Below are 22,676 nucleotides of genomic sequence, written 5' to 3'. Positions count from 1 at the left end.
CCTCTAGGTATTTGTTTGCCTTTCTTGACATTGACTTTTCTTTTTAACCAATTAAGGCCAGTTGTCTCATTTAGTGCCCCAAATTTCAACTGGACTGTTTTATCACGATTACATTCATGTTCACCATTTTTGGCAATACTACATAAGTATACTTCCCACTGCTTCTCATTCAGAGGTATAGGATGTCAGTTTGTCCCATTATTGATAATGCTAACACTGATCACTCATTTATGGTGGTGTTTCCAAGATCTCAACATTGTAAAGGAATCTTTTACACTTTGAAATTAATGTCATCTGTGGGATAATACTTTGAGGGGACCATGTGAATATCTTATGCCCCAACAATTTCTCACTCAATGGTTTTACCGTCCATTGAGAATTTTTGCCTGAATAAATTATTATGGTGAGTGTTTGGAAAAGGGGGATTTCTAATTCTATTATTTCTATATTCATTAACTGGCATTCTTTTGTGAAGAAGTACTTTTCATATCCATCTGCCTTTTTGGTGAGTATCATTTTTGGACTTGTGGGTTCTTTTATTTACTAGGTTGTAATCCATTACCTATATTATTCTTTTTGATGTTCAAATTATCCCAAACATGGCAAGTGGGATTCCATTCAGACAGTTCTTGAGTCTTTTTATGTCCCCATGCTTCTGGCAAAAGATGTCCAAGCCTTACCTTGTACTTTCCTGATCCCTTCCTGGAAACAGCCATTTCTGAAAGAACTCTGATATTTTTTCTTTTTTAGTGGGGAACATATTTAGAAATACATATATGTCTGAAGTTCACACTGATAGCTACAATTCAAATCCAATACCTTCTTCCATTTCACATTAGTAACTCCTGTGTCTTGCAGTGAAAACATTGGTTCCCAACAACGTAAATATATTTCCTAATTTGTCTTTTCTACAGTACATACAAAATAGGTCCAGTATGATTACATCAATAGCCTTATCAACAACAAAACTTGGCCGAGAGCGATGGCTCATGCCTGTAATCCCAGCACTTTGGGAGGCCAAGGTGGGCAGATCATGAGGTCAGGAGTTCAAGACCAGCCTGGCTAACATGGTGAAACCCTGTTTCTACTAAAAAATAGAAACCCTGTTTCTACCACAAAAATTAGCTGGATGTGGTGGCGGGCGTCTGTAATCCCAGCTACTCTGGAGGCCGAGGCAGGAGAATTGCTCGAACTCAGGAGGCGGAGGTTGCAGTGAGCCAAGATCGCACCACAATACTACAGCCTGGATGACAGAGCAAGACTCTGTCTCGGGGGTGGTGGGGGGGAACCTCTCAATAAAATTCAAGATTTCTTTGCAGTTTTTCTCATACTTAGAAAAATACATTAATGATATACCGTCAGGGTACGACGTCAAATTATACTTAAATAAACTTATTTTTCTGTGTGATTGTCATTAATTTTCTATATAAATGGGCTCATTCGTTTGCATTTATATCCAATTACAGGATTATCTTTTTGCATTATTTTTAATTTAATTTTGTTTCTGAATGTGCAAAGCATTTACAGCATTCAAAAGTAAAAACGATATAAAAAGTACATACCAAGGAGTCTCACTGCCAATGCTATCACTTCCACCCTGTTCTCACCCACTTTCTTTCTATGGTAAAAACATATTCATTTTTGGTTTATCCTTCCTGTATCGCTATTTTATAATACACACACACACACACATGCGCGCATGTGCCTATCTGTTACTTATATATCTTTCTACCTATCTAATGCATAAATATCATCTCATTTCCCTTTCTTACACAAAAGGTAGTATACTACATATACTTAGGTGATTTTTTTCCAAATTATTTTGTATCCTGGAAATCACTTCATATCAATTGAGGTCTTTCTTAATCTTTTTTATTTTTACTGTGACTAATATTCCATGTGTGAATTCATCATAATTTATTCTACCAGTTTCCTGTGATTGAACATTTGGGTTGTCGCCAATACTTTGCTGTTACAAATAATGTTTCAGTGAATAACCTTGTGCATATGTTGTTAGTTTTTTCCCTCACATTCGAGCAAGTGTATCTTCAGGTTAATTCCCACAAGTGGGAATTGCTGCTGTGCCAAGGATAAACACGTGTAATTTTGTTAGATAAAGCCAACTTCCCTGCATAGAGATTGTAGCATTTTGCATTCTCATCCACAATATTTGGGAACCTGTTTTTCATAGCCCTGTATACAAAATATGTTATCAAGCTTTTGAATTTTTTAATTCTAATAGGCAAGAAATGGTATCTCATTGAAGTTTCCATTTGTATTTATCTTATTATGAAAGAAGTTATAAAACTTGTTATATATTTGAGGGCCTTTTTTCTGTGAACTGGTTGTGTCCTTTGCTCATTTCTTAAATAGATTTTGAAAAATCTATTTAAGAAATTTTTGTGTATTAGAGCTACAAGTCCTGTGTTTATCTATGATAAATGCAACATGGAATGATAGTGGAGATGGTGCACATCCTTTTTAGGGAAATTTTTGAGACAGATAAACATAGCCAATATTTTGTCCCCATCTACCATTTGTCATTTGACTTTGTTTATGGTGTTTTAAGTCATTCAGAAGTTGTTGTTTTTTTTTTAATGTACTTGAGTGTATCAGTCTTTTATTGTATCTGGAACTTGAGTCATAACTTATCCATAGCTTACTAAAAACCTTCACCAGTTCTCTTCCAGTCCTTGTGTGGTATCTTTGTCAGTGTGTGCTGCTAGAACAAAATACCTGAGACTGGGTAATTTACAAAGAACAAAAAGTTTATTTCTGACAGTTCTGGACGCTGAGAGTCCAAGATCAAGGTCCCAGCAGGCTTGGTGTCTGATAAGGGGCCCTGTCTCTCCTTCCATGATGGCACTGTGTTGGTGCATCCTCCAAAGGGGAGATGTGCTGTATCCTCACATGGTGGAAGAAATGAAAGGGCAAGTAAGCCAAATGCTGTGCGAAGCCTCTTTTATAAAGCCTTAATCCCATTGTTAAAAGAAATGCCCTCATGGTCTAATATTCTCTTAAAGGCCTCACTTAATACTATCACATTGGCAACACCTGAGTTTTGGAAGTGACATATTCAAACCATAGCATATAGTTTCATATTTGACATTAGATGTCTGCCCCATTTAGAGTTTGCTCTGGTGTATGATGTAAAGTAAGGGTGATTTTTCAGTTGTTCTAACATAATTTATTAAAAAGCCTGTGTTTTTGAACAGTGAGAACACATGGACACAGGGAGGGGAACATCACACGCCAGGGCCCGTCGGGGGGTCGGGGGCAAGGGGAGGGAGAGCATTAGAACAAATACCTAATGCATGCAGGGCTTAAAACCTAGATGATGGGTTGATAGGTGCAGCAAACCACTATGGCACATGTATACCTATGTAACAAACCTGCACGTTCTGCACATGTATCCCAGAACTTAAAGTAAAATAAAACCAAAAAAAGCCTGTGTTTGCTCAGTGATTTGAGACACCATCTTTATCATATATTACATTTTTATATGTGCTTGTTTCTCTTTCTGAAATTGCTATAATACTTTTTTTTTTACTAATGTGTCTCTGTATGCACCTGTACCCTCTATTTTAAGTACAGAAGTTTGTATAACTTTGGTAATTGGTAAAACGTTATTCAGAATAAATTTTCCTAGCTACTTTTTTGTTTATTTTACAATATGAACCTTAGAATCAACTTATATAGCTCTAGAAATAAAACTTGTTGGATTTTTGTTAGATCACATTTAATTTATATATTCACTTGGGGAGAATTAACTTTTTTATGTTGAGTCATTCTGTGTAAGAATAAAGAATTTCAGCCGGAAACACTGGCTCATGCCTGTAATCTCCAGGACTTTAGGAGAAGGTAGGAGGATTGCCTGAGCACAGGAGTTCAAGACCAGCCTGGGCAACAAAGTGAGACCCTGTCTTTCAAAAAAAATTCAAAAAATTAGCCAGGCGGGGTTGCATGTGCCTGTGGTCACACATGCCTGTAGTCCCCAACGGAGGCTCAGGCAAGAGGACTGTTTGAGCCCAGGAGTTTGAGGCTGCAGTGAGCCATGATCTTGCCACTGCCCTCCATCCTGGGTGACAGAGTGAGACATCATCTCAAAACACACACACACATACACACACACACACAAACACACACACACAAGAATTTCTTTTAATTAAACTCTGCTTTTGTCCCTTTTCAGGTGTATTTAAAGTTTCCCTTGTAGATTTTTCACATTTCTTTTTAAGTTTATTCCTATTTTATATTTTTGTTGTTGTAAATGGGGTTTTTCTTCCATGATGTCTTCTAACTGATTATTGTTTGTATATATGAGATTATTGATTTTCATATAATAAAATTGTATCCTTACCAAATTTATGTATATGTTCATTTTATTACCGACTAACTCAGGTTTCCCAAGAATATTATCTCATCAGTAGCAAATAGACATAGTTTTATTCCTCTATTTTTCCCCATTCTTGTGTCCCTATTTGTTTTGTCTTATCTGAATGCAATGTCCAACACTCCCAATTCAACATGAAATAATAGTGGAGATAGTAAACATCCTTCTTGGGGCAATTTTTCAGACAGATAAATGTAGTAGTGTTTCATTTTCCATAGTATAGTAAGTGCAACCTGCTAGAGCAATAGACAACTGTCCCCAGGCAGAAAACCTGTTTTATTTGTGATACTCCAAAGGGTGCATTTCTGTAGAGTTAACTTTAAGATCCAATTTTCTTTTAATGCAGAAATCAAGGAAACTTTTTGATATTACCTCAAAAAAGTCTTGAAGAAATTCTTTTGAATTATATGTATCAAATGGCTGTCTTCTCTCTGTGTTGATAGGGTGGTCTAATAAAAGCCACAGAAGTCCTGGAAATAGGAAGAGGATATGTCTTCGTGAGATCAAGTCTCAGGGCAAAAGCCAGATTCCAGTCACTGGCAGGATAATGGAAAACTAAATTCATCTGTGTTTTTGTGATTGTCAAAAACATGCATTAGGTATTTGTTCTAATGTAGTACTTTCTTAAATGTGTATGTGATTAGAAATTCTTTGCTGTAGAAAATCTTGAAAAAATTTTTAGTGACAGGGCAGCAGAGAATATAGTTATTATAGTATGTTCTGGCCAAATTCATATAATAGCAAAACTGTCATCTCAATTTCAAGTTGCTTCTGCGTACAAGTGAATTTAATAATAACATATGGGGGTCTTTTTAATCACAGATGCCCCAGGATAATTATTAAAAGATTTTTCTGAAAATTGTATTTAGTAAGACTTAATCCTTGGAAGTAGTTTGGGAAAAAAGTTATGCTACACTAAGGTAGCACATTATCTGAAGTAGTAACCAAATTTACAGTAAAAAAAATTATTGCTATAAGAAGATATCAATCCTTATACATATAAAGCAAGTCAGAGAAGCCTCACAATGTATCAATGTGAGGAGAAAAATGCTAACTAAAAAAATTAGCGTTTTTCTTATGGACGTACTTATATAAAAAAGTATTTTTTCCAAGCAAAGTGGCCAATAATAAACAAAATTCTGCATAAATCAAAGGTAGAAAAAAAAAGTCCTTGAATGATAATGTTTTAATCAAAATTTCCTGAATTCACCATTAACCTACTTATTTTGATGGCATATAAATGGAGTTCTATACACAAGGGAAAGCCAATATTTTGACAAAGAAAACTCCAAAAAGAGAATGGGCTAAAGTAAGTTATTTCTTGTTGCAAGTAAAAAATCACCTTTAGTGGTGACTACAATTGTATTTATATTTGCTATGTTAAAATAAGTTTTTGTTCAACAATATCTGACTTTTTGAGGCAAAGGACTTTTGTATTGTGCTTTTATTTGAAACTTGTGTTATCCATATAATTGCCTTAGTACTTCACTTTTTACATGTCAACACAGCCATTCAACATATATATGTTACCTACCATGTGCCATGATGGTGGATAGACAGTAAGTGGTCCTTATTTTCAAGGAGCTCACAGATAGTTGGCAGAGACAGAAAGGAAAACTGATTATTGCATTTAGAGATTAAAAGGAAAGGCACAGCGATATCAGAGAGAAGGCAAGATCAATCCTGCAGGGGTCATCAGGGAAAATTGCACAGTCACAGAGACCTGCACAGCAGAAGAAGGGTCAAGAGAAGTACAGGCAGGGTATAGAAAAAAGAATAATTTGTTAAAAAATCATATGTTTGGGAAATAGCAAGACATCTGGAATGGTGGCAACTCTTTGTTCAATGTCTGTTTTCCCAGATAGATTCCAAGGTCTGTAAAGCTAAGAACTATGTCTTTCTCATTCAGCATTATATTCCTTTCCAGTGTCCAGCATAGTATCCAGCACTTTTAAGAGACTCAGTGACTATATTCATGTTTTTCTACCCATGCTTCTTAATATTTTTATTAATCATAGAATACTTAATACATATAAAAGTTTATAGTATAATAGATACCCATATACCCACCACCCAGATTAAGAAACAAAATATTACCAATCTACTTAAGGCCTGTTATGAACACGCCCACTTCTCCCCAACCAATAACTACTACTGTGAATTTTATATTTAATAATTTTTGGCTAAATTTTGTATTTAGCAATTTAGTTAATTTATTTGTGGAAATATTTAAACTTGATATAACTATTATCATGATGTATATTTTTTCCTTGATTTTGTTTCTTTCTTTAACATTATGTTTATGAGATTCATCCATGTTGACCCTTGTATTAATTTTCATTGCTACATAGTAGTCTGTTGTGATTATACACAATTTTTCTTTATCAGTTTTGCTTATGATGGGTGTTTATTTCCAATAGTTTGTTGCTATTGGATGCTATACATGTTCTTGTACATGTCTGTTGTATATGTAATAGAGTTTCTGTTCTAGGTATACACTTGGAAGCAGATTTGTTGATTAGTATTGCTCAGCTTTCTCACCAGTACTTGGAATTGCAGCCCTTTTCTATTTTCCCTGATTGGATATATGTGAATGGTATCTTATTATTTTATTTTGAATTTCCCTAATTATTTTTGAAGTTTTCACTTTATGTTTACTGGCCATTTAGATTTGCCTTCTGTGAGTTTCTGGTTCATCTCCTTTGACAATTTTACTTATATGCAATTCACCTTTTTAAATTGATTGAGATCAACTTTATTGATTCAGTTATCATTAATATGTGTTGTAAATATAATCCCTTTTTACTTTGATAAAAGATACTAATGTCAAATCTAATTAATCTTTCTTCTTTTGGGTTTGTGTCTTTTAAGTCTTATCTAAGAAATCCTTTTCTGGGCCAGGCACGGTGCCTCACACCTGTAATCCCAGGCCTTTGGGAGGCCGAGGTGGGTGGATCACCTGAGGTCAGGAGTTCACAGACTGGCCAACATAGTGAAACCTGTCTCTACTAAAAATACAAAAAATTAGCTGGATGTGGTGGTGGGTGCCTGTAATCCCAGCTACTCGGGAGGCTGAGGCGGGAGAATCTCTTGAACCCAGGAGGTGGAGGTTGCAGTGAGCCAAAATCATGCCATTGTACTCCAGCCTGGGCAACAAGAATGAAACTCCATCTCAAAAAAAAAAAAAAAAAGAAAGAAATCCTTTTCTACCCAGAATTCATTATATATATAAATAGATATATAGATATATCGGTATTATGTTATGTTACATTATGTTAACTACATTATAACATAATATCGCATATGTTAGATTATATATTTTTAATCCATTTGAAGTTTATTTTTGTATATGATATGGAATAGGGATCTGAAATCTGATTTTATTTTTCAAAAGTTGATAATTTCCTAAATAGCTCATTTTTTTGGAATAATTCATCATTACTTTATCCACAATGGCATCTTCATCATATATTAACATATATGAGTACCTTTCTTCATTTATCCTGTTCCACTGTTTTGTCTGTCCCTATACCAATTCCATACTTCCTTAATTATTTTTGTTTTATAAACTAAAAGAACCTCAATCAAATTAAGGCTCAATTTTTTTTTTTTGGCAAGACCATCTTGTATGTGGTATTTTGCACTTCTACCAGGACATATATAACATCTGATTTCTCTCTTTTTTACGGTTTCCGTATTGGTAGTTTACTTCCTTTTTCTTTCTCCTCCCTTTGTTTTCAAATTGCCTTTATAATCTTGGGCTTATTTTTCTTCCACATAAATTTTAAAACTGGATTTTTACTACTGATAAATCTGAATATTTCTATCTTATTTTTCATTTCCCTGAAATTTTACCTTCTTTCATCTTTTCAGACTATTTATGATTGATTCTTTTAAAAAATAAAATAATTGGGCTTGAATTACATGGGGCCCCTTTGACTATTCTTTTATCTATTTTTGTTTTTTTATTTATACATAATAGTTATACAATTTTCTGCTTACATGTCATAATTTGACATATTCATATAATCAAATCAGGGCAATTGGGATATCTGTCACCTTAAATATTTATCTTTTCTTTATGCTAGGAACATTCAAATTCTTCTCATTTGAAATGTAACTGTGAAGTAGAACCCTTATTTGAATTTTTTTTAAGTTAAAGGAATTAAGTTGTCAGGGAAATGGGAACATTTATTGAATATCTTTTATTGAAGATTCACTTTTAATTTTTAAAAATGTAATGATGGCATTGAGGTTGTCCTAAAAGAAGAGCATTTCAAAATAATCTGTGACCTGGTGGTGGTAGAGATGGGATTGTTTAGGAGGAAATAAGTAAAGATCTAGATAAAGAATAATTGGTCATATATTGGTAATTGCTGAAGCTGGGCCATTGGTGATCATTACCTAGACCCATGCATTCATCAGGAGTTTTTAAAAGTGATGATAGGTCAATTTGGAAAACTTCTTGTACATTTATTTCCTGGAATAGGTATACAAAGAGAAACTCTCACAGTAATTATTTTCATAGTCTGAAGCCTCAGGAACACTTTTAGGAAATAAAGAACTTATTCTTCTTTCTTTTTAAATTTATTTTCAAAATATTGAGATAGTTTCTAGACCCTGCAAAGGCTGTAGCCAATGAGTTTATTTATTTCTATAAATCATAAATAATTAGTATCAAATCAAACTTCTGGATTTATATTTATCTGATATGTTTTAATGCATTGCAGTTGTTATCCTTATTGAGGCATGACATTTCCCGTCTTTGGCCAGAGCAGCTTAATCAAATGGCTTTATGAGCCCCTGAGTAGAGTTTCTGAGAGCTTCCTTACTTTCTGGTATGAAGATGTTCCTGGATTATCCTGTACTCTTCCTGCCCCAGAGGTGTAATCTGCCATATTTCTGATGGGGGTTCATCTTTTTATTTCATTTATTCTCTACTTTGGTGGAATATATATGTTTTATTTCCATTTTTTAACTGACTTCCCAGAAAATTTTAACATATTTGGTTTACCCAAAACATATAGCCTTATCTTTGTAAATAATAGAAAGATATTAAAAGTTTAACCGTGAACAATCCTCTATTAGCTTGCTAGGGCTGCCATAACAAAGTAATATAAGCAGGGTGGCCTAAACAATAGAAATAGGTTGATTCACAGTTCTGAAGTTTAGAAGTCCAAAATCAAGGTCAGCAGGGTTGGTTCATTCTGAGAGTTGTAAGACAGTATCTGATCCAGGCCTCTCCCCTAGCTTCTGGTTTGCTGGCAGTCTTTGGCATTCTTTGGCTTGTAGAATCATCACCTGTGTCTCTGCCTTCATTGTCACATGATGTCCTCCCTACATGTGTGTATCTTCTCCTTGGGTCCAAATTCCCCCCATTTGGCTGGGTATGGTGGCTCACACCTGTAATCCCTATATCACTTTGGGAGGCCGAGGAGGGCAAATCGTTTGAGCCCGGGAGTTCAAGACCAGCCTGGGCAACATACGGAGAAACCCTGGCTCTACAAAAAAATGCAAAAAAATAGCCAGGCATGGTGGCTCACACCTGTAGTCCCAGCTACTCAGGAGGCTGAGGTGAGAGAATCACTTGAGCCAGGGAAGTGGAGGTTGCAGTGAGCAGAGATCGCACCACGGTACTCCAGTTGGGGGACATAGGGAGACCTTGACTCGAAACAACAATAACAAAAAACAATTCCCCCTATTTTATAAAAGCATCCGTGATATTAAATTAGGATCCACCCTAATGATCTTCATTTTAAATTGATTACCTCTGTAAAGACTCTATCTCCAAATAAAGTGTCATTCTGAGGTACAACAGGGGTTAGGACTCCAATTTTTGGAGAGGGCCACAATTCAACCCATAACTACTCTTCCATTTTAAAAGTTATCATTATACAATAATTTTTCTACATTTTACCACATAATAAATATTACTTTTTTATAATTGATTTATATTTACCCTCATATTTACCCATTTTTTCACATAGGATTTTTTTCTTGAATTTTAAAACTTCTGTCTTGGATTGTTCTACTTTTGCCTTAAGTACTATATCCTTTTGAAATTCCTTTAGTGAAGTCAGTGAGAGATTAACTCCCCCAATTTGTGTTTGCCTGAAAATCTGTATTTTCATTCTTGAGAGATAGTTTAACTAGGTTTACAGTTTTAGATTAACTTTTATTTTCTCCCAGCACACTAAAGATGTTTTCCTGGTTATCATTTTTGCTGCTGTGACATCACTCTAAATTGTATTCCTTTGAAAGTACATTGTCTGTTTTAACCAGATACTTTTAATCTTCTCTTGTCACTGTGATTTTCACCTTAATTACAATGTGACTGAGTTAAGGTTGGTTTTTATTTATTCTGTTTAGGATTTTTGTGTTTCCTAAATCTAAGAATATTTGTCTTTCCTCAGTTGTGAAAAATTATCATCTGATATTTTAAAAATATTTTCTTTCCTTCTTCTATTTTTTTATTCTGGAACTCCAATTACATTTATGGCAGACCTTTTCATTGTGTTTTCCCTATCTCTTAACCTGTCCTTTATATTTTCTTAATCTCTCTATGTTAAATTCTGTGTAATTCTTCAGATATAGTTTATTAATTTCTCTTCTGTTGTGTTTGATATGATTTTAACCCACTCCTGATCTTTAATTTAAATAAATACATTTTTATTTCTGTAAACTCTATGTAGTTCTCTTCCAAGCCTATGTAATTTAAAAATGTACTCTTAGTCTTTTGTCATGTTTAAAATATATTTTTTAATCTAGAGGAACATACTAAGCACATTTATTTTATACTCTTCATAGATAATATCAACATTTCAAGTCCTATGTGGTTCCTCTAATTCATGGTTTATTGTTTTTGTTGACTCTGCTCACTGTGGTCTGTTTCCTTGTATGTGTGAGCTTTTATTTTGCTGAACTTAATTTGAAGAAAACATAAGAATGCTTTTCTCCCCACGGATATGAGTTTTCTCTGGTAGGTGCTCTACCAACCTGGTGTGCTACCCACCTGGAAGCACTTAAAATTAAATGGTCAGTATATCCTTGCTGGAACTCTGCAGGTGTTTTAAGTTCAAATCCTGAACTTACATTCCAATAAGCTTGTAATTCTGAATTCTCAAGGGATACTTTCCCCACCTGAAGCCAAGGACTATGATTTTAAAAGTTTGCTTTTGGTTTTCTTCTAGTTCGACTTATCACCACAAGCCTAGCCCCATAAGTATACTAGTCTTAAGCATGAGTTTTAGTTCTTTGCCCATCTTACTAGATAAAAGGGCTTATCTCCTATTCCTTTATGAGGCTGTCAAAAGCCTGGCCTCTGTTTCTGGTATTGTCAGACACCTCCAGGGAAGTCAGGGCTTTAGTGCTAGCTTATCACTCAGTTTCATTTTTCCTTTTGTTTTGAAGATATTCCTCTCATAATTTCTAGATGCTTTTGGTGGAAGAATTTTTACAATGTCTAGTCCAACAGAAGTGGATATTTCTCTACATCTCTTTAAATAAAAAATTTACCACCTCCATTCTAGCAAGGCTATTTCAATCAATGTTAAAATGTTCAAAGACTAAATCTAAATTATATATTTAAAAGCATAAAAATAACCTTTAAAGTGAAATCTGGATTAATGTGGAGGTAATATCAAGAAAGTAAAAAGAAGGAATGCCAAGATTATTAAAACTAGTACCAACATTTTACTTAATAAGCTGTCTATCCTCCTAGCCATTATTGTCCCAGTGGTAGATGAATTACAGTTATGATGCAAATTTTGAAACTTATCTGGAGATGCATCAGTCAAACAGTTGACATTGATCAAACAGAATTCATTCAGTGAAATTTAAAAAATAACATTTTAACTACACGATGTAACTTTAATTTCTTCATCTCTTAACTTCAACATATTTAGTAGTCTGAAAGTTAAAGCATCTAGTAAAAACTCTGCAGCTTAAGTGCAAATATATATTTACACAAAGAGCCTTTTGGAATTAAGCTGGGAAGGTAATTTAGACAAAACTTAATCTGTTAACTGACCTTCAGTAAAATTAGTAAAACCAAATTCATTCTATTGTTAGAGAGTTCTACAATTTCTCTTATAACCTAACCTAACACAGAAAAATAGTATTTTGTCTCAAAATCTATCTTCTTACTTAGGCTAATTTAATTAATTTTCATGTTCAATGGATGATCACAATGTGTGGTATTTCTCTTTAGTATAAAAATGCTATTCTAGATTTCTCATGTTTTGCTAATTTCATATAGTTCAAATTAAGCTGGTAGTAATCACCAAGGGGTATGCAATCTCTAATAACTGTAAAATCTTCTTAAGCTTTTTCCTATTGGCATTAGCATAGTGTTTACCTTGGCAATGGAAGAGAAGCCAAAGGACATAAAGCACCAGGTAGCATTTCTAATATCCCTGGCAAAGATTTCTGGCAGAAGCAGCATCCAAAAAAGTGCATTAGCTCTAGCTTTATACAGTCTCTTACAAGAAGGGGGAAAGGAGGTAAACGTGCAGTTGGCAACTTAAGAATTGCTGAGCTATGGGTCAAATTTTGCTCCACTGAATAAACAATAAAATTCCATCAAACTCAGCTTAATATTGCATGGTCAGTAGTGACCTTCATCAGTGTAGGTTTAACTGGATTGGTGCATACAGATGAAGAATCATCTTTTTAAACTGTAAATCATATGCAGTGGCCCTGCTTAAAACCCTTGAAGCAATTATATTGCTCTCAGAATAAAATTCAAATTTCTTATCAAGGCCCATAAGACCTTACCAGATTTGGCCGCTATCTTTCTCTCTAACATCATTATACAACACTCCCTCCTGTCTCTCTGGATTCAGGCCACATTGACCTCCTTTCTGCTGCTGAGATGTGCCAAGTTCTTTATCCAACCAAGGAAATTCAACAAAGAAAAGATCATCTCTAAATTGTGCTAGAACAACTGGATATTTTTACTTAAAAATTAACTTTGATCCATGTATCACATTTATAAATAAAAATTAACTTGAAATTGATTATAGGCATAAACTTAAAAATTAAAATCATAAAACTTCTAAAAAACCATGGAAGAAAATCTTTGTGATCTGGGTCAGGCAAATCTTTCTTAAAGACACAATAAATAAGATCTCTAAGAGAAAAGAAACTGACAGAATAGGTTTCATCAAAATTGAAAACTTTCTATTTTTAGACATGGGTGAGGGAAGCAAAAAAGCAAGTCATAAATTAGGGGAAAATATTTGCAAAATACATATTTGACAAAGGGCATGTGTCCAAAATATGAAACGAACTCTTAGAACTCAAGAAGAAGACAAACAACCTATTAATGAGAAGACAATAAAAGATTTGAATGAAAACTTCACAAAAGAAGATAAACAAATGGAGAATACGCACATGAAAAGACTCCTAACATCACAAGTCATCAAGGAAATAAAATAAAAATCAAAATATGATAACATTACATACCCACTAGCATGGCTAAAAATTGAAATACTGACAATGTCAAGTGTTCACGATGATGTGGTGCAATGACGACACTCATACATTGCTGATAGGAATGCAAAATGGTGCAGCCACTTTGGAAGTTACTATGGCAGTGTCATATAAACATATCCACCAATCCTACTTTTAGGCATTTATCCAGGAGAAACACTGTGTCCACATGAAAACTTGTACATGAAGCATTATCCACTACTGTCACAATCTGAAAACAAGCCAAATGTTCACCAACAAGTAAACAGGTAAATTGTGATATATCCGGATGAAGGAATATTACTCAGTAATAACAAGGAACTCAGTATACACAACAACCTGGGTGGATCTCAAAAGCATTATGTTAAGTGAAAGAAAACAAACACAAAAAAACTACACACCGTTTGATTTCATTACATGAAATTCTAGAAAAGGTAAAAGCACAGTGAGAGAAAGCGGATTGGTGGTTGCCTGGGTCTAGAAGTTGGGGCAGCAGATCAACTGCAAAGAGGCACAAGAAAACTTTTTAGGGTGAAGGAACTGTTTTATGTCTTGAATCCAATTACCAGAATTCATCAAACTGTGTATAATCACCAACATTCATCAAATATACGCTTTAACTAGGTGACTTTTCTGTTATAATAAAGTAAAAAAATTAGCAGTAACCACAACAGTGTTGAAAACCAGACTAACAAGTTTTGATGGGAGAACAATATTTTATCACTAGCATTGTATAGAATTGCGTGGTGTATACCATTGTATAGCACTGGGTGGTGATGACAGAAAAACGACTTTGACTTTTAGTCATCCTTAAAGGAGAACAGGAATGAGGTATGGAAATAAAAACAAGATTTAGTCTGCATGATGACTGGGCCGCACAACTCCTCCCACACTGCTTCCAAAATACTTGTAGTCTCCGTGTTCCCCCAGGCATTTGAAGGGTTATTTTCTAGCAAAATAAATTAACCCCAGAGAAAAGTTCTTCAAATACGAATAGTGGAGGTCACCCAGTGAGTAGGTGGCTCACATCTAATCCCCTTAGAAAAAAAATTCCTGCAAAGGGAAACACCAGCCCTGCATACAGCTTCATCGTGCCTCACTCACAACCACTCATAGACAGCCTGGAATCAACAACATGATGTAATGAGAACAAGAAAAACATACAAAGAACAGAGAGATCAGGTATGGAACAGCAGGAAAATTTATGACTTATTATTAATATCTAATAAAGAACAAGGAAGATATTGCATCCAATCAATGCATAAATATTTGAAGCATAAATATATATAACAAGTGAGACAACCACTTGGCAGGAATAATTTCATTAATTCATTCTACAAAACATTTTGGGGACTCACTGCTGTTTTACATTGCACTGGGCTTCATATTGTTGAATTAGGTGGAATTTAAGTAATTCCAAGTAGTTAATTCGCTAATTTAATAGATTAATTTAAGTAGTGGAAAAATAGTAAAGTGTGCTTCGCAAGACCATGTTTTGTGTTCTCACTAATAATTTACTTTTAAAAATCATTTATCCAGCATGGACCTCTGTTTATTCATTCCTGAACTGGGCATAAAAATATCTGATCCTGGGGCATGGAACGGGCAGTGACTGGAAGGGGGCACAAGGGATCTTCTGGAATTTTGGTAACATTCTCTTTCTTGATATGTGGATGTGTTCAATTTGAGAGAATTCATCAAGTGATACACTTATGACTTGTGCACTTTTCAGTATGCATGTTGTACTTCAACAAAAAGGTTACTTCCAAATTTAGATGAGTTGTAAGGCCTCTTTCCAACCTGAATTAATTTATGATTCTATTACTGTTTTAAGTAAAGGATTATAGTAGAAAAAAGAAATCTGGACAGGAAATTTTAAAGCATGATTCTAGACCCAGTTTTTCACCAACTAGCTGTGACCTTTCACCAAACACCCAGTCCTTGAGGGACCACTTTTCTCACGCATACATTGAGGGGCTGAATCGATTTAGATTTTCTCTAACATCCCTCATGCTGGAAACATCTGTGATAATTGTTACAAACATTTAACCGAAACCAGTGGTTTAACAAAACATTGTCAAGTTGACTTGTTCGCAGGCCTTCTATTGTAAACACATAAGCATCAAATGAGACATTTTTGGTTTGTAAATTGTACTAATGACAAGCATGACTTATTCTCATAATTGAGTTCTAGATCCTACCTGAAATCTTCTTTCTACTATTAATTCGCTTAGGGAGCCATTCTCTCAGTAATAAAAATTGGGGATTAAGTAGTTTTACTGTACTCTGTAAATGCATTTTCGTGGGCATGCCTCAAAAGGCTTTTCTTCTCCCCTGCTTTGCTTTTACAGTCCTTCCCACACTATCCATTTCTTCCCCCTCAGAGAAAGAGCCTGACCCTCTAGCTTTGTTCCTCTCTTGAAAAGCTCATAAAGCTTTTTAATTTAAAAATCATTACTCTTTGGATCTGCCTATGAATCTTTATTTGAAACAGAGAAATAACGGGAGTTATTTTGAGTTTTTGACAAAGATTGTAAATTCTTTAATTCTTTTCTCTATAAACCATTTCATTTATAGGCCTAGTTCAGGGATTAATGGATCATCTAGCATGAGCTGTTTCTTGCCTCTGGATAAGTGTTTTCCCCCAGAATTTAATAGACAGAAAGTACTTCTTAAAGCCTTAATGTTATTAACACTGTTAAAAAGATGAATTTTTCTAAAAACATTTTTATAGGAATCTCTCCCTAAGGTAGCTTCTTTGGAGACTCCCTTAGGCTTTTTGGGGGAGGGGGAGGGATTGTTATTGTTTTGTTTTTTTAAAAATAAATTATATATTTAAGATACACATCATGATGTTATGGGATACATGTATATAGTTAAAAAGTTATTATAGTGAAGCAAATTAATATATCCATCGACTCATATAGTTACTCATTTCTTTTTCTTTGTTTTTGTGGCAAAAGTAGCTAAAATCCACTCATTTAGCAGGAATCTCAAATACAGTACAATTTTATTACCTATAGTCCCTTGAGGCAATTTTCATGTTTGGGTCAGTTGCTGTTACATATTATTTCTGTTCTTTTACTACTTTGTTATTCTCTTGAAGAAAAGTGGGCAATCTGATGTTGGTCACTTTTTTTCTAAGCCTCTGGGAATTTGGACAATGGATCACTTTTCAAAATCATCTATCTTTGGCTTCCAGTTTTTCATCTTTCCTGTTCCCTTTAGAGACAGCATGTGGGCGCTGCTTTTCTGGGAGTTAACACTTAAGACAATCAACCTAATGGGAAACTGTATTACATGCTTAACAAATTAGTCACTAATGTGTGCTTTCATGACATCTTGCTTTCAAATTTCATTATTTTTCCTCCTTTCTTAGAGGTCTCTGTACTAAAAAATACAAAGTCTTAAATGGCAAGAATTCACTATAAAAGATAGCTTGCCACATTATTCTTGAAGTGGGTATACATTTCTATTTTCCCTCACAAATTTTATAGACTCAACAAAGAAATTGAAGAGGCCTTGAAAAGAAATGCCCTTAAGTCACCTCAGAAAGGTAATTACCTCTCTTTTTCTTAAAAATATCCAGAAGTCTACCCAGGCCTCTGCTGGTAATGGACGGGGTTACTGCCAACCCTCAAGCAGACATAAAACCCTTCAGCTCTCTCACTGTCACATTTTTCTTTCCTCTGGAAAAATCACTTTCTCTCCTCTTTGCCAAACAATATCCCTTTTGTAATTTTAAGTCCATTCTTCTCAATCCTCTCCTTTCAAAATAAGACTGACCTATAAAAAAACAATCATCTGTTTCCCGATGTGTCTAAAGATTTCTTCTCTTAGAGAGAAAGGGAGAGACCCTGAGATATGAGATCTTGTTTCCTCCAGACCCTTTTCCTAAGATCGGAAACAAAAGCCTCTATGTCCCTATATCAGAATTTGCAAATCCAGTCTAAAGGGAAAGTACCGCTTACCGCGTAAGGATGTCCTGCCCTCCTTCAGATCAGCTGATCTCTAGTTAAATAATGGCAGCCACCAGAACCATGTACCCTGTACCCCATTGCCTGTTCTGTCCAGGTCACTGTGTCAAGCACTGGGAACACCAACAGGTCCAGGGGACTGTAGTCAGCAAAACCATCTTGTTCACCTTGCACTTATTCAGTGCTTTTATGCTTATAAGGATCTTTAGCAAACCTTATTACACGTGATTTTTACAACAACTCTCTGAGGGTGACCTGATGGGGAAATAGATTTTTCTCCCCCCCGTTCATAGAAAGAGACTATGGGACTATTATAATACCACCTTTGCATTTTAGGAAACTGAAGAACTGGAATCCAGTTTCCCTTTCTCCAAGTCTTCACAATCTCTACCTGCAGCCTCCAGTCTTCATCCTGACATATCCCTGGTATCATTTGGATATGGTTTGCTTACCCCTCACCAAATTTCCTGATGAAATTTATCCCCAGTGTTGGAGGTGGGACCTAATGGGAGGTATTTGTGTCATACGGGCAGATCCTTCATGAAAAGATCAATGCCCCCTCTCTTGAGTGAGTGAGTTCTCACTCATTTAGTTCCTGGGGAAAACATTTGTTAAAAAAAAGAGCCAGGCACCTCCTTCCCCACTCTCTTGCTTCCTCTCTCATCATGTGATCTCTGCACACACCTGTTCTTCTTTGCCTTCTGTCATGAGTGGAAGCAGCCTGAGGCCCTCACCAGATACAGATGCCCAGTCAGGACCTCTCCAGCCATCAAAATCATGAGCCAAAACAATCTTCTTTCTTTATAAATTACCCAGTGTCAAATATTCCTTTATAGCAACTCAAAACAGACTAACACCATACCATAATAACTCCAATTGTTTGATTCTCTCCTCTCCTATAATTCTTTCATTGCAGGTATGTTATATTGCCAGAGCACAAATGCCAGTTGCTTTTAAACTCAGAACCCAAATAAGCTCTTTTTTTTTTAAACTATTCTCATGTGTCAAGTTAATTGTACTAAATTCCTTTATCCAAGAAGGTTGAACTTAGTGATGATCCTTGTGGCAGCTTTCATTCTATCATGGTCGAGAGTAGGCAAAGTCAAAAGTATATAGTTTCAGGAAAATCATCAATCAAATGGGTAAATACAAAACTATCCAGTGAGGAATAGAGCCTGCCATTACAAGTAAAGCAGTATTATAAAATACCATGGAGCGAATCTCTTAGTCTCCAACTGGCTAAGTCCCAGATATCATCTTTTTTCCGAAGCTCATCAGAAAGCAGGTTTTCAGCATGATCACTGTTATTTCTCACCACTGCTGTGAGTGAGTCTAAGAATATCATTAACAAGGAACATTGTCCCAGGACAGCTGCCACCCACATAATCCCCAGGATGGTTAATAAGTGTCTCTGTCTGCCTTGGCATTTGTCCTTGCCAATACACTATCAACAAAGCAAATGTACTTCAGGATGAGCGACCTCATCAAGGTTTGTGGAGTCATGCTGTCTGATTTTTAGAATAAATGATATCATTATTTATACCAACAATAAAAAAGTGTTTGTTGTTTGTATAGTATATGCAGGGCTCTGGGCTTGGACTGAATGATACAAGATGGCACCAGACACATATTTTTACCTGAAGGAACTGACAAGATAGCTGGGGATACAAGACTTGGATCTAAAAATTGAAAGTGCCATTGCAATGTAGTACATTCACGTGTCACTGAATGATAGGAATACGTATTGAGAAACGCTTCATTAGGCAATTTCATCCTTGTGAGAACATCATGGTGTACTTACACAAACCTAGATGGTATAGCCTGTTCCACACCTAGGCTTTGTGGGGTAGTCTATTGCTTGCAGGCTACAAACCTGCACAGCATGTGACTGTGTGTACTGAATACTGCAGGCAATTGTAACATAATAGTAAGTATTTGTATCTAAACATAGAAAAAATTTGTAAAAATACAGTATTATAATTTTATCAGAACACTATCACATGAGAGGTCCATCATTGATGGAAATCTCATTATGTGGTGCATAACTATACCTTTGAATCCAGGATGAGTAATGAGGAGTGAAAGCATATGGGAGCTCATAGGCTGGAACAGTTTGGAGAGTTGAAGCAGGCAGGAGAGTCCACTAAATCTGGATCTCACACAGAATTTACTGGCTACGTTTACTCCTCATTCAGTCCTCAACATTATCATATGAGACAACATACTGTTACGGCCTGTGTTCCTCTTCTATTTTGCAAGTGAAAAAATTGAGGCTTGGAGGTAAGTAACTTGCCTAGTTCACACACCTGGTGCTCAGGCAGTCTGACACTGGAACACTAGCTCTTAACCACATTGTAGATGAGGAAACATGTTCTCTGAACATGAAGATGATTGGGAAAGAGACCCATACAAAAGCTCAGAGAGAAAGATCAGTGTAGCCAATGGACTCTGCTAACTGGAATTTATGATGAAATGCTGCAGAAGCCATCCAGGATGGTGGCTGGCTTTGACACTTCAACTCCAGTTGGCAAGGATGACTAAAGAAATACAGCACCAGGAAAGGAACACCGACAAGTTGAGCAGACAACATCCTCCACGACACCAGAGTTTATGGAGAGAACTCTGGATAACAGACCTGGCAGACAAATATTTTAATATACACTGGGGTATAATATACACTGGGGTAACCAACCCCCAGAGTACAGCAGGCACTGTGGGGTGGGTCAGTGGCAGCTCCCAGAAGGAAGGTTAGTCACAAAAAGAACTAATATCCAGAAGTCATGGCATGACCTTTTTAACATTAAGTTAAACAAGGTACACCAACCTGCCACCTGGCAGGAAAGGGTGCTGAATTTGTCATCAGAGTCAGATGTACTCTGGAAAGAGGAAAACCAAAGTCCAGTGGTAAGGTCCAAAGACAGAGACCAAGTAGCAGCAAAATTGACTTGATTCCAAGTCATATCTTTCCTGGCAAGAGCCTTGACATCTCTTTTCTCTGGGCCAGAATTGAGCAAAAGGCCCAAGATGAGATTGATTGAACCTATACTTAAGAATCAAAGATCCCTAGTTGTGGTTTAATAGGCCTTCAGAAGATGGGAACTAAGCAGCACCTATAATAATTTCTATTTTCTTTTAGCAAACATTTAATGAGTATCTACTATGTACCAGGCACTCCTATAAGCGAAGGACTATGGTAGTGAGAAAGACAGACAGGTCTCTGTTCCCTTGGCACTTATATTCCAGAGGGAGCACAATTAAATAAAGTAAGATGAGGCAAAAAAAATGCTTTAAAAAAAGGTTTTTGCAAAGTCACAGAGGCAGTAAATGTCATGGGTTGTTTGAAGGAGAAATAACTAGTCTGGTTGCAGCAAAAAGTTTATGGAAGGAATCTAGGGAATTCATCCATGCACTGTATCCAGAATCACCAAAATGGTGCATGTTGGAGCTCAGTGAGCGGGCACACCACCTGCCCAGTCCCTCCTGCCTGCAGAGGAGAACTCTAGGCTCAGAAAATGGGGGTGAATAGAAGCATGAAACGCAGATCTTAGTGAATATAGGCCCTATTGCCTTTTATTTGGTGAGCACTCTGCAAATTATTAGTCCATGGATTTGGAGTGGCTTAAAGAAATGCAATGGTCATGGGAGCTGGATCCAGGTCCTCCTCTTTTACCCTTATCCATGACCTTGGGCAAACTCCTGAACTTCACCCAAAGCCTGGAGGCTGATGTTCCCAAAAGCCCCTTCCAATTCTGAAATCCTTTAATGCTTTAAATGATCTTAGCCTAGTGTATTATTCCATTTTCATACTACTGTAAACAACTGCCCAAGACTGGGTAATTTACAAAGGAAAGAGGTTTAATTGGCTCACAGTTCAGCATGGCTGGGGAGGCCTCAGGAAACTTACAATCATGGTGGAAGGTGACGGGGAAGCAAGGCACCTTCTTCACAAGGCGGCAGGAAGGAGAAGTGCCTAGCAAAGGGACACAAGTTCCTTGTGAAACCATCAGATGGCGTGAGAACTCACTCACGATCATGAGAACAGCATGGGAGAAACCATCCCCGTGGTTCAATCATCTCCACCTGGTCTCTCCCTTGACACGTGGGGATTACGGGGAATATGAGGATTATAATTCAAGATGAGATTTGGGTGGGGACCTAAAGCCTAACCATATCACCCAGTTATCAGTGATGACTATTCAGAGACATCAGCATGAGATGAGGAACAAGGGAGGCAACAGGCAAGCCGGCAGCAGGATTCAGGTTCTGGTCCTGATCATGGGCCCTGCTGGGGTCTTGAACAAATTACATAATCCCTCAATGTCCTCATCTATGAAGTGTGGGGTTGCAGTAGTCCATCACCAAGCCATCTCTCAGCTCTAGTCTTCTTTGAGCCTAGATTCTTAGCTCACTTTGACAGTGAAAAAAGACAAACACACAACTTTTTTAAAAAAGATACCAGCTCTCAATGAAAAATCTTAAAACAAAGCATTAATTGCCTGCTCCTTTACACCTCATCTCCTCCACTATACTTTGTAATTTTATGGAGTCAGTGGTATAAAATTTCAGTTTCAATGTTTGCTTTCAATGCTCATGCAGCACTTAAATAAATGCGTTTTTAAGTAAAATGGAAAGGAGAATAGAGGGTCTAGAAAGAAGACAAAAGTCAATAAATTATTAAATCTATTTTTTACAAATTAAATGCATTGCACTGAATCCTGTACACAGGATTCTAATACTACCAAGCCCCCTCAGGCGGTTCACCCACATGGCTCTATAAATGCCATTAGCACTCTCCGCAAGCTTTATAGCAGATAATGAATGTGCTTGTTCTAACA

The 22,676-nt window shown here is 36.1% G+C and overlaps 1 protein-coding gene across 2 annotated transcripts in view; it reads left to right on the top strand.

Annotated features, from left to right (window-relative positions):
- Nucleotides 1–22,676, top strand: part of LOC101134474 (putative uncharacterized protein encoded by LINC00472) — a 224,624-nt gene that overhangs the window by 196,165 nt on the left and 5,783 nt on the right. Inside the window, exon 5 of one of the 2 annotated variants that reach the window (XR_010134282.1) lies at nt 15,404–15,490. The exons of the other annotated variant lie outside the window; for it this stretch is intronic. The gene's annotated coding sequence lies outside the window, so the exon portion shown is untranslated. Of the gene's footprint in view, nt 1–15,403; nt 15,491–22,676 lie in introns of those variants that run through there. 2 annotated transcript variants of the gene reach the window in all.

The sequence above is a fragment of the Gorilla gorilla genome, chromosome 5 (genome assembly GCF_029281585.2).
Source record: "Gorilla gorilla gorilla isolate KB3781 chromosome 5, NHGRI_mGorGor1-v2.1_pri, whole genome shotgun sequence".
Classification (NCBI taxonomy): domain Eukaryota; kingdom Metazoa; phylum Chordata; class Mammalia; order Primates; family Hominidae; genus Gorilla; species Gorilla gorilla.
This window is presented reverse-complemented; position numbering and strand designations above follow the sequence as displayed.